The sequence below is a fragment of the Equus asinus genome, chromosome 6 (genome assembly GCF_041296235.1).
Source record: "Equus asinus isolate D_3611 breed Donkey chromosome 6, EquAss-T2T_v2, whole genome shotgun sequence".
In the NCBI taxonomy this organism is placed as follows: domain Eukaryota; kingdom Metazoa; phylum Chordata; class Mammalia; order Perissodactyla; family Equidae; genus Equus; species Equus asinus.
This window is the reverse complement of record NC_091795.1, coordinates 97249777-97260055: the sequence shown is the minus strand read 5'-3', so window position 1 is coordinate 97260055 and position 10279 is coordinate 97249777. Positions and strand designations below refer to the sequence as shown.

General features: G+C 49.0%; 1 protein-coding gene across 3 annotated transcripts in view; it reads left to right on the top strand.

Moving 5' to 3' along the window:
* Positions 1-9736: 9736 nt before the first annotated feature.
* RNF144A (ring finger protein 144A) overlaps positions 9737-10279 on the top strand; it is a 169720-nt gene continuing 169177 nt past the window's right edge. Inside the window, exon 1 of one of the 3 annotated variants that reach the window (XM_044771895.2) lies at positions 9737-9906. The gene's annotated coding sequence lies outside the window, so the exon portion shown is untranslated. The remainder of the gene's footprint in view (positions 9907-10279) is intronic. The other 2 variants (XM_044771897.2, XM_044771896.2) reach the window with 2 other exon arrangements.

Here is a 10279-nt window from a genome sequence, read left to right as displayed (position 1 = left end):
TCTCAGTGGGTCAATGTAATGAAGTCTCTCCTTGGTGTGTGTTTAAAGTAATTGCGTGCTTTTACAAACTTCCACTGCTAGAGGCAAGCACGTATTAAAAATCAACGAGGTTATCAATAATTAATAAGCACATTTCAGACAACCCACTTGGCAACAAGATTGAGTGTAGATGAGCCACTGGGGAAAATCTTCTTTGTATTCTAAAATGAAAGCCAGCATCTTGGGGACCTGGCGTCTGACCTGATCCCATGGGCAGGAATGACTTCCTGAGAGGGGCAGCAGGGCTACCTCAGGCCTCCATACACTAGTGGTTGTAGCACCGCCGTTCTGAAGGTGACCTCGTCAGCAGTCCACGGAGCAGGTGTATGGCATCGCAGAGTCCTGAGGAGGTGCAGAGCTCACCCCTGACACCCTGGTTTCTAGCTGTCCATTCAGTGCCTGACCCTGAGAGGCATCTGCTCCACTAGCCTGTGAGTATCAAGTGCTGCTCTTGTGAGCCCACTCTTCCTCTCATCCCCTTTCCCAGCTCTCAGAGCCAAGGGCTCCACCTTCCTGGACCATGTCCACCTCATGCCCTCAGGCCTCAGACTGGCCTCTTCTGGCATCCAGCATTCTCTCAGACATGCCCCTGCACTTGACCTTGGCTTACAAGCACTCACTTCTTCAGGAAGGAGATGGCCTTCCTACCTTCCCCATCCCAGACGCCTGCCTACCCTGGGCTCCAGCCCTAGAGTACACGAGTCAGATGGGATCCAGGGGCTTGAGACAGTGGGGGAGACTCGAGGCAGCCTTAGTCCTTGATCATTGGCGCTGGGCCTCTGACAGCCACATTTGGAATGCGCAGCTCAACGTCCAGCCCTGTTGATCCATGCCCTCCCCAGTCAGAGGAGGAGGAGGGGAAATGACACAGAAAACCCACAGAGCAAGTCCTGCTCAGGGGCCCTGAGATGGGCTTGAAAGATCAGAAAGATGTTTATGATATTTTTTCATGATTCTAAAGATAACACACATTTGGAGTGTATTTGAAAAACAGAGTAAAGCAAACTGAAGAAAATAAAAATGACCCATAAGTGTATTACCCTGAGGTAACTGCTGCTTTCCTTCCTATCTTTCCAGTCACGCATGATTTTAATAGAACTGAGTTCATACTCAACTTTATTTTCCATGTAATATCTTCTGAATGTTTTTAAAGCCAATTAGCTTTCTTATACTTCAATGAGAATAGCCAGTTTTTAGCATTTCACACTATAGATGAGAAGAGATTCAGAAAACCACAGTTAATTTGAAAAAAAAAAAAATTCCTGGATTTGGTTTTTGAGTTGTTCACATATTTGCTTATGAATGTGAGTGTATCTCATGTTCTGGGAATTCACTTTATCTAGAAAAAATATATGTGATAATAAAATCAAAGATTTTCTGTGCAAACTCATTCCTGGATCATCTGGGAAACCGCCAGTAAAAAGTAAAGTAATTTATTTTTTCATTCAGGGCCATCTCAACTCGTCTCTGTTCGATTCTGCTCCCAATTCCAATATGTGGGTTTTTTCCCTACATCAAGCGATTCTCTGACACCAGCTGGGTGTCCTAAATCCACCGCAATTCTGACACAATCCACCTGGAGAGAATGTCAGATCCTACAGGTTAAGAGCTCAGTCCCACAAGACTGTCCCCTTACCATTTCAGATGCCAGTTGCAAATCCAGGTTGTCACCTGTGCTTCTGACCCACTGGCTGTAGATCAGAGGCTCCTTTCAATTAACTTGCTAGAGTGGCTCAAGGACCTCAGAGGAAAATTTTATTTACTTGGTTACCAGTTTATTACAAAAGCCTATAACTCAGGAACAGCCAGATGGAAGAGATACATTGGGCGAGGGATGGGGAAACAGCTTGGAGCTTCCATGCCCTCTCCAAGGGCACCACTGTCCCAGCAACTTCATGGATTCGCTGATCCAGAAGCTTTCTGGAACCTGTCCTTTGGGGGTTTTAGGGAGACTTCGTTACATAGGCATGATTGGTTAAATTATTGGCCACTGGCCGTCTATTCAACCTCCAGTCCCTCTTCACTCTGTCAATGGAAATAATACATAACAAATCTATAAATGAAAATTTGGGTGAGTTTATTCTGAGCTAAACTCTGAGGACCATGGCCCGGGGCCTTTCTTCCTGAAGGAAGAAAGGGCACCGAAGAAATGGGGTGCACAGAGTGGTTATATACCCCCAAACAGGCTGTTTCACATGTGATTGAAATGTCCCTCCCACAATAGTCACAAGATTGCCCTGTCAGCACAGCGCTTGATGGACACAGCAGGTAGTGGGTCTGCTATCTCAGAGGGCACAGCAGGAAGCAATCTGTTGTCTGGAGCTGGGTGGTCACAGGTGAGCGCAGCAATCAGTTTCTAGCCTAAGGAAAGATGCTTAATCCTTAAGGAAATGCCAAGGTTGGGAGGGGGAGGGAAGTTGCACCTTTATCTCAAGGGCCTTTGTTCTTGCCATAGGGAATGTCTAAAGCAGATATAGAATGCATGCTCAGAGGCCATGGTCAGGCCCCTTTGGAAAGACAAGGTCAGGCCAAATTAGGTTTACACCAAATGGCTTCCTCATATACTCCAATATATCCTATTGCTCGCCATTTCTATTTGTCACCTCCCAGAAGGTTGGGGGTAGGACTGAAATTTCCAACCTTCTAATCTCATGGTTGGTTCCTGGCAACCAGCCCCCAATCTTAGGTGCTCACCAAAAGTTGCCACATTAACACAACAAAAGACGCCTCATTGCTGTCATCAGCTAGGGAATTCCAAGGGTTTGGGGGCTCTGTGCCAGGAAGTGGGCCAAAGGCTGGATATCTATTTCTTATTATAAATTACAACATCACACCCTGAAACCCCTGAGCTCCATGTCTGCATGGACTGACCTCTATCAGTTCTTTAGCTCGAGGTCTGTGTGGACCGGCCTTTATCAGTTCTCTCTTGGGATTTGGGTTAAATCAACTTTGGGAGAACTCCTCCTGATGAGGAATCTGTTACTGGGGTGTCAGAAATGCTGTGTATCCATGAGGTTGGAGCTGTGTATATTCATGAGGGACCCTCACTGCTCCTGGCATCATGCCTCAGATGTCACTTTCTCCAGGAAGCCTAACAGATAGCAGGCATTAAGTGTTGTTTGAATGGAACTGACCCGTCTTAGCTCCGGCTGCCATAATAAAACACCACAGACTGCTCGGCTTAAAAAAAAAGACATTTCTCACAGTTCTGGAGGTTGGCAGTTCAAGAGCAAGGTGCCCATTCAGTTCAGGGAAAGCGATTCCTGCTGGCCTGCCCTCACGTGGCAGAGATCCACTGCTTAGTAACACTTGAGGGGACTCATCAGGCTCCTCAGAGTGTAGACCGGTCAGAGCCAAGAAGGGAGGGAGACGTGTTCCCTCCCACCCCGCCACCTGAGACCCGGACTTCACATCTCGGGTTGGGTGTGGTGGTTATTTGTTTTAATCTGTGGAGCCTTCTCTTAATGATTAGATATTGTGAATGTTTCTTTTGGGGAAATGGGATACGACCCTACCCTGTGATCCTGTGATAAGAATAATTTCTCAGAAATACAGCCCAATAGATCCAACATTCCTATACAGATATAAACTACAAGAGGAGGACACGGGGGAGATCATTAATCCAGATGGTTGTACATACACAAAACGGGGAAGGGAGAAAGGAGGCTGCATTCTTTCATTCTAATGTCGCCTTCAGTCATATCCTGTGCCAGACATACAGATATAACAAGAGAATAACAAAAGCTCTGGGCGCTCAGGACAGGCAGGAAGATTAATGGACCTGAAGGAATCATGGAGATGTCACCCAAGGCACCAGCAGTGAACTGAGGTTTGCGATATTAGAGAGGTCTGCCAGGCTGTCAAAGGGTAGGGAGTTTATGTGTGTGTGTGTTGTTGTGTTGCTGGTGGTGGTGGTGGTGTGTGCATGTGTGTGTATAGAGCCAGGTTTTCATGGACTGTCTGTAGATTGAGTAGTCCAAGACTAAGGACATCTAAAATCACTGCAGATTAAAAGTTAAACATGAACAAACAAAACAGTTCTTAGAAACAAACAGAGATACAACAAAGCAGTCTGAAACGGGTTCTCTAAGTCTGTTTAGGCCCAGAAAGGGTCTCTGTAGCCTGAGTCCTATTCTTAGTCCCCAGGTTCCCCCAGAACTTTCCACCCCCAGTTGGTATCTGAGGGCCTGCAGATCCTGCCCGAAGTCCACCTGCCCCCCTCATTTCTAATAGACAAACCCACCACCCCACCAAACAAGAGGACCCATCTTCGGGAAAATGTTTCCTGATTCTCCCCCTCACCATCGTGCTGGAGCTCTTCCCGCTCCTTCCTTACACTCTCTGGCCTGGTCCTGGGAAACAGGCCCTAAGATGGACATTTCTGGGAGGAGCTGCTCCTGGGAATGGCACTTATAGAGAGTCGGGGGAAGCTGAGGGCCTGGGATGTCTTTGCAACAGAGCCTCAGCTGATGAACTCTGGGCTAGACCCTTCAGGGCTGGCCCGGGTTATTTAAGGCAAGCGTGGCAGGCCTTTAACCCCTCATGGACTAATTATTGGAGGCAGCTGCCTCCAGAAAGGGGGTAAATTTGGGCAAGGCAGGACAGCTCCCTTTGACAAAGGATAATTCCCAGGAAGTAAGCCATCAACACGCCATGGGCATGCTCCCAGCAGCTGGGGGAGCGAGTGCCTTGGATGTGTGGAGGGGGAGGCACAAGGCACTCCAGCACCCACTAAGCCTGTCAAGTCTCCCGAGCCCTGTTTGGTGGATGGAGTGCCATGTCTTGTCCCTATTCCATCCTTTATTTGAAACCTCTAAGATATTAGACACGTGGCCACACCCATGAGGAGTCAGCTCTGAGTGCCCCATGTGTTGTCCTGACTCCGTCCTGATTTCCTTACGGTGTTTCCTTTCTGCCTCCCCGAACCTCAATTCCTTCCAGGTTCCTGTATTTTCCTGGCTCTTGGCTGCCTGCTCAGATACACGCTCGCGTCTAAGACCTGATGACTTACACCACTTAGCTGGCACTGCACTTTGGCTCTCTTTAAGACACAGCACAACGGATTACTGCTGCTCCAAACCAGTCCACAAAAATGCATTAGTTAGTGCAGACTAGACTTTGCAGCAGTAACAAACACCCTAACATTGCAGTAGCTTAACACAGGCAAGGTTACATTCTCCAGGGAATTGTCCTACCAAGAGGCAACCCAGAGATGCAGGCAGATTCCATTTCATGGTCCAACCATCTCAGTAGGTGGCTCTGTCATCACCGTGATGGGGACAGCAAATTAGAGGTCTTGTAATCTTCTGTCTGCCTCAGCCCAGAAGTGGCCCTCCTGCCCACAGTCCATTGAACAAAGTGAGTCATATACCCCACCTAATTGCAAGGGGCTGGGACGTGGAGAGAAGCACATAGATACTTCGTGAGCATTAAATGTCTGCCCACAATTCAGTCCACCCAATGTTGACTGTAATTTAATCATTCCATTCCAAAGCCTTTTAAAATTCTGTCCAGCCACAAGGGCCATATTCTGTTGATTACTACAGAAAAGCAGTGTAATGAAACTTGAAAAGAACGCGAAATCAGCCAAGAACCTTGTGTAACAGCACCGTTTATGCCACTAGCTGGCAGTGATCTCGGAACCATCAAGGACCACTTTAAACCTCGATGTTTCCTGATGGGAAATGAAAAGATCTTACTCAACAGTCTGTATGGTCTCAAGGTCTATTCGGAATCTACGGCATTTGCCTCCGAGCTGTACAGAAGTGCCCGTGAGCAGGGAGGTGTGGAAGACAAGATTCACTGAGTTCACTCAACAAGTATTTGTTAAGTGTGCAGGACTTGTTCTTCCTGTGCCGGATGTGGTGGTGAGCAGGACAGAAAATGTCTTCACCGCCTGGGAGGATGACAGCAAAAATATTTTCACTTTTTTATTAACACAGTAACCTTCTTGTGGGTGATCATTTATTTTACCCCCTTTGTATGGCATTTTAATTTTTATTATGACACTGGTTCTCTAAATGGTAGTCACACATGGGCACCTTCTAGATGCTTTTATTAGTTCGCTAGGGCTGCGGAAACAAAATCCCTGGGACTGAGCGGTCCAGATGACAAAAATTTATTCTCTTACGGTTCTGAAGGCCACAAATCTGAGGTTAAGGGGCTGGCAGGGTTGGTTCCTTCTGAGTGCTGTGAGGGAGGATCTGTTCCAGGCCTTCTCTTAGCTTCTGGTGGTTAGCTGGCAGTCTTTGGCTCTCCTTGGTTTGTGGAAGCATCACCCGATCTCTGCCTTCGTGTTCACACGGCATCCTCCCTGTGTATGAGTCTGTCTTCAAATTGATGCTTTTTGTAAGGACATCAGTCATACTGGATTAGGGCCTACTCTCCTCCAGGATGACTTCATCTGAACTAATTATGCGTGCAACGACCCTATTTCCATATAAGGTCACATCATGAGGTGGTGGGGGTTAGAACTTCAACATACGAATTTGGAGGACCCAATTCAGTCCATGGAGGCGCTGTTGCTAAGCGACTGCAAGGATGAGTTCCATCTTCTTTCTTGAAGTTTTGTTTTCTTCCTTAAGTTATTATTCTTTCTTATTTAGACCACACATTTTATTGTGATAGTAATGGAGGTTGGCTTTTTTGCATCTTTTCTCCTGGCGTTCTAGGAAAACAGCTCGAGTCTTGCATCTTTGCTAGCTCCTGTGGTGTTTGCAAAGCTGAAGGCAGAGCTACCTGAAGACAACCTCTCTGCCTCCTGTCTGATGTGGATGCTCCACCCATGGAAGAGATTCTTTGGGATGTCTAGGCTAGGAAAAAAAGAGAGGAGGCTTTTGAGGGGAGGGTGGCAGGCATGTGGACAAGGGAAGCTTTCCCAAGAAGCCCCGAGAGTGGCAGGCACTTGGCATTGCCCTTGGAGGGGGGGGACCTCTCAGGCTTCCTGGTCTACCTGGGGAGCTGTGCACCTGGATGAGAATCTGCACGCAGTCTGCTGCAAAGAGTTGGCAGGGCTTGGAGGAGACTGTCAGTGGACCTGGCGATGGGCTGAGGATGACAGGTTACATCCCACATCCTCGCACCGTGAAATCCCTCAGATTGCTGTGTGTTCCAAGGGAGAGAGTCAGAACAACAGTGACCTTTAATTGCCTGCTGCTCTCTAGAAATAAAGAATTGCATTTAAATTAATTTTAAAAATTAAAGAAATGTGAGTTTTCTGTACTTATAGAATGTGTGATTACAAATTCGTACAAACTCCGTTGTCTAAAAAGTTTTTATTTTAAGCCATGAGTATGAATCTTGAGCTTCTCTCAATTTTGTGTCTAGAGGGGAAATTTCAGAATAGAATTCCATTTCTCCAGCCTCTGGACCATTTACAGCGGCACTAATTCTCTGGTCTGTTCACCGTCTTGCCCATAGTAGGTAATCAAAAAGATGCTTGTTCACTGAGTGAATGATGAGTCACAAATACTTAGGAACAAAGGGCATCTTTGAAAACAGACTTGGCATGACAACCCTCTGGGTGAAGTGGTTCAAAGCCATGACCTGTGTGTGGAGTTGGACTGAAAATCAAGCAGTGATGAGCTGAAATGACCTTGAGAGCCATAGGCAGCTTGGTGTTGAGAGAACCAGGACGGCTGCTCCGAGGCAGAGCTCAGAGTGGATAATTGCACTCTGTTTATTGAGCACTTAGGCTGCCTAAGGCCCTGTGGGGATACACAGAAAAATGACTCCATTACTCTTCTACAGAATCTTAAGATCTAATAATCAGATGGTAAACACCCAAAATATGAAGTGTGACAGATGCCGTGATTAACAGAAACAAACTAAACATTACACAAGTTCAGGGATCCGGGGATACGGAGAGCAGTGATGGAGTGGGAAGATTTCATAGAGAAAAATCGCCTTTGAGATGCATTGTGTGGACTGCTGCAAATTGGATTATCAATGATCATGTCTTCTTTCCCCATCCCCCAACAACAATTGCATTAACAAAGACAAACAAACATGGGAATGAGGTCACACACATTGAGCACCTACAAGGCCTCAATTACACAGTTGGATAAGAGATCGGTTTTACCCCTCAACCTCCTCCCTGCCTGCCCCAGAGAGTCCTTCCCAGCTCCTCCAACTTGAATTCTGTTGCCTTGTGTACCATAGAAATGTCTGCATCTCACTGTGGACCAATTGAAAGCAGAGCACATGGAATCACTTCCATCCCCTGGGTACCATTCATTTAATCATCCATTCATAAGCAGTATCACACCAGCACTGTCCTGGTACCACGGCCAGAGTATAGGAGGGGCGCATACATTTTCCATGAAGCTCAGGCCTTTATGAAGAATCGTTTTCATCTTCCAGTGAGAGGTTGGAGTAACCAAGCATTAGGATTCTTCTCACTGGGCCTTCTTCTTCAATAATGATGCTTCTGCAAAGAATTTGACAGAGACATCAGAAGGCAAATACTCATTCATATCTTTGAGGAGGGGAAATATTTGCCAGAATAACTTCTCTACGTAGATGAGACAGAATTATGCTTTTGAAAAAGATGTGTATGTAACAGAAGAAGACAAATTATGCAGAGTTGTGTCAAAGATAGTTAAGAATCTTGTAGTGTAATTGTTTCAGGGAAATGAGACAAACAATAGCTAAGGACCATGAAGTTCTTACTCTTTGTCAGTTATACCGATACTGCTTTATGCATAGTTGACTTATTTAATCCCTCCCAGGATCTCTATGACACACATACTCTTACCACCTGCATTTTTCCAGATGAGAAAATTAAAGCACAAAGAAGTTAAGTAACTTGCTTAAGGTCACAGGGCTGGTAGGTGATGGCATTAGAATTCAGAGCAGACAGTGTGGAGGGTATGGTGTTAAGGAAGAAAGATATTACTGTGGGTTTCCCCATAATTCTGGAGCAAGCTGTCTGTGCATTGAAGGAGGCATTCTTTCATAGACATGGATATGTTTTGTTCAGATATGCATGCCTGACAGACATCCAATTTAACACCTGTGTAACTTCTAGCTACGAGAGGGAGTGGCAAAGGTAAATCTCACAGGAATTCTACCTTCAAAGATCTTTGACTCTAACAAGCTAGAACTGCTAAGAGTGGGAAAGGAATTGCTGTGCCCCTATTTTGGGTGTCTTCTCCATCCCGCAAAGCAATCAGGTTGTGGGATGGAAAGACATTTCCTGTGACACTGGCGTAGAAAGGCCCTGAGCCTTCACTGCAAGGTCCTCATACGACAGGGCATGGAGCTGAGGTTCTGGGAAGCCCAATGGCGAGCTGCTGTCTGTCTGGGCTGTGGCAGAGTCGGCACTTGATCCCAGGCCCTGGTGCCCAGCCCGATGCTCTTAGTATCACCTAGCTAAGAAGGTTTGATAGGGTCACCCATTTCTTTCCTAGATTACCGATATTCCGCCCCCAGAGTGTGGGCATCAGGGGTCTGTCTTCCGGGCTGCCACCAGACAGGACCCTCGCTTCCGTTTCGGTGGCCAGGGGCTCCTCGTGGTCTTCTGGGGGACCGGGTGCTCCCCGGGCCTGCGCGGGCGGCGGGCGGCAGGGGGCGCTGTGTGCCGTGCCAGGGCGCTCGGGCCGAGCCGGGGCCCCGCGTCTTTGTGCAGCTCGCCGCCGCCCACTCTCCCCCCGCGGGCTGAGCGCCCCGGCTGGAGGGCGGGCGGGGAATAAAGGGCGGCTCCGGGGTGGACGCGGCGCGGGGCGGCAGGCGGCGGGCGGCGGGCACCCGGCACGGACGGGCGGCAGCCACCGGGCACCGGGCACCCTACATCGCGCGGAGCGCCAGGAGCCCCGCCCGCGGCCGAGCGGGAGCGGCGGCCCCCGGAGCCCCGGCGCGCGGGACCAGGTGGGTGACGCGCGTCCTCTTTGTGTTGGCATCACGGGAGCGGGGCGCGGCCCAGGGGGACCGGGGATGTGGCCGTGCGGAGCCGGCCTTGGCTCGCCCCACGCCGGCCCAGCTGGGTCCCTGGTGCCCCGATCGGTGTGGGCCGGGGGTGGCTGGCGGGGTCCCCGGGTGGGGACCTGACGGGTCCGTGCTGAGGGCGCCGCCCTGGCACTGCCCTGCCCCTCGGTGGCCCCAGAACCGCGGCCGGCCACTTGGGACCCTCGGCTCCCCAGCCGCCTCCCTGGCCCGGGCGCCCGTCTCCTGCGCTGCGTCCCTGGGCCCTGGTGGGCGGGCGAGGTGGCACACGGGGGCTTCTTTTGAGTGGGGTGCCGCC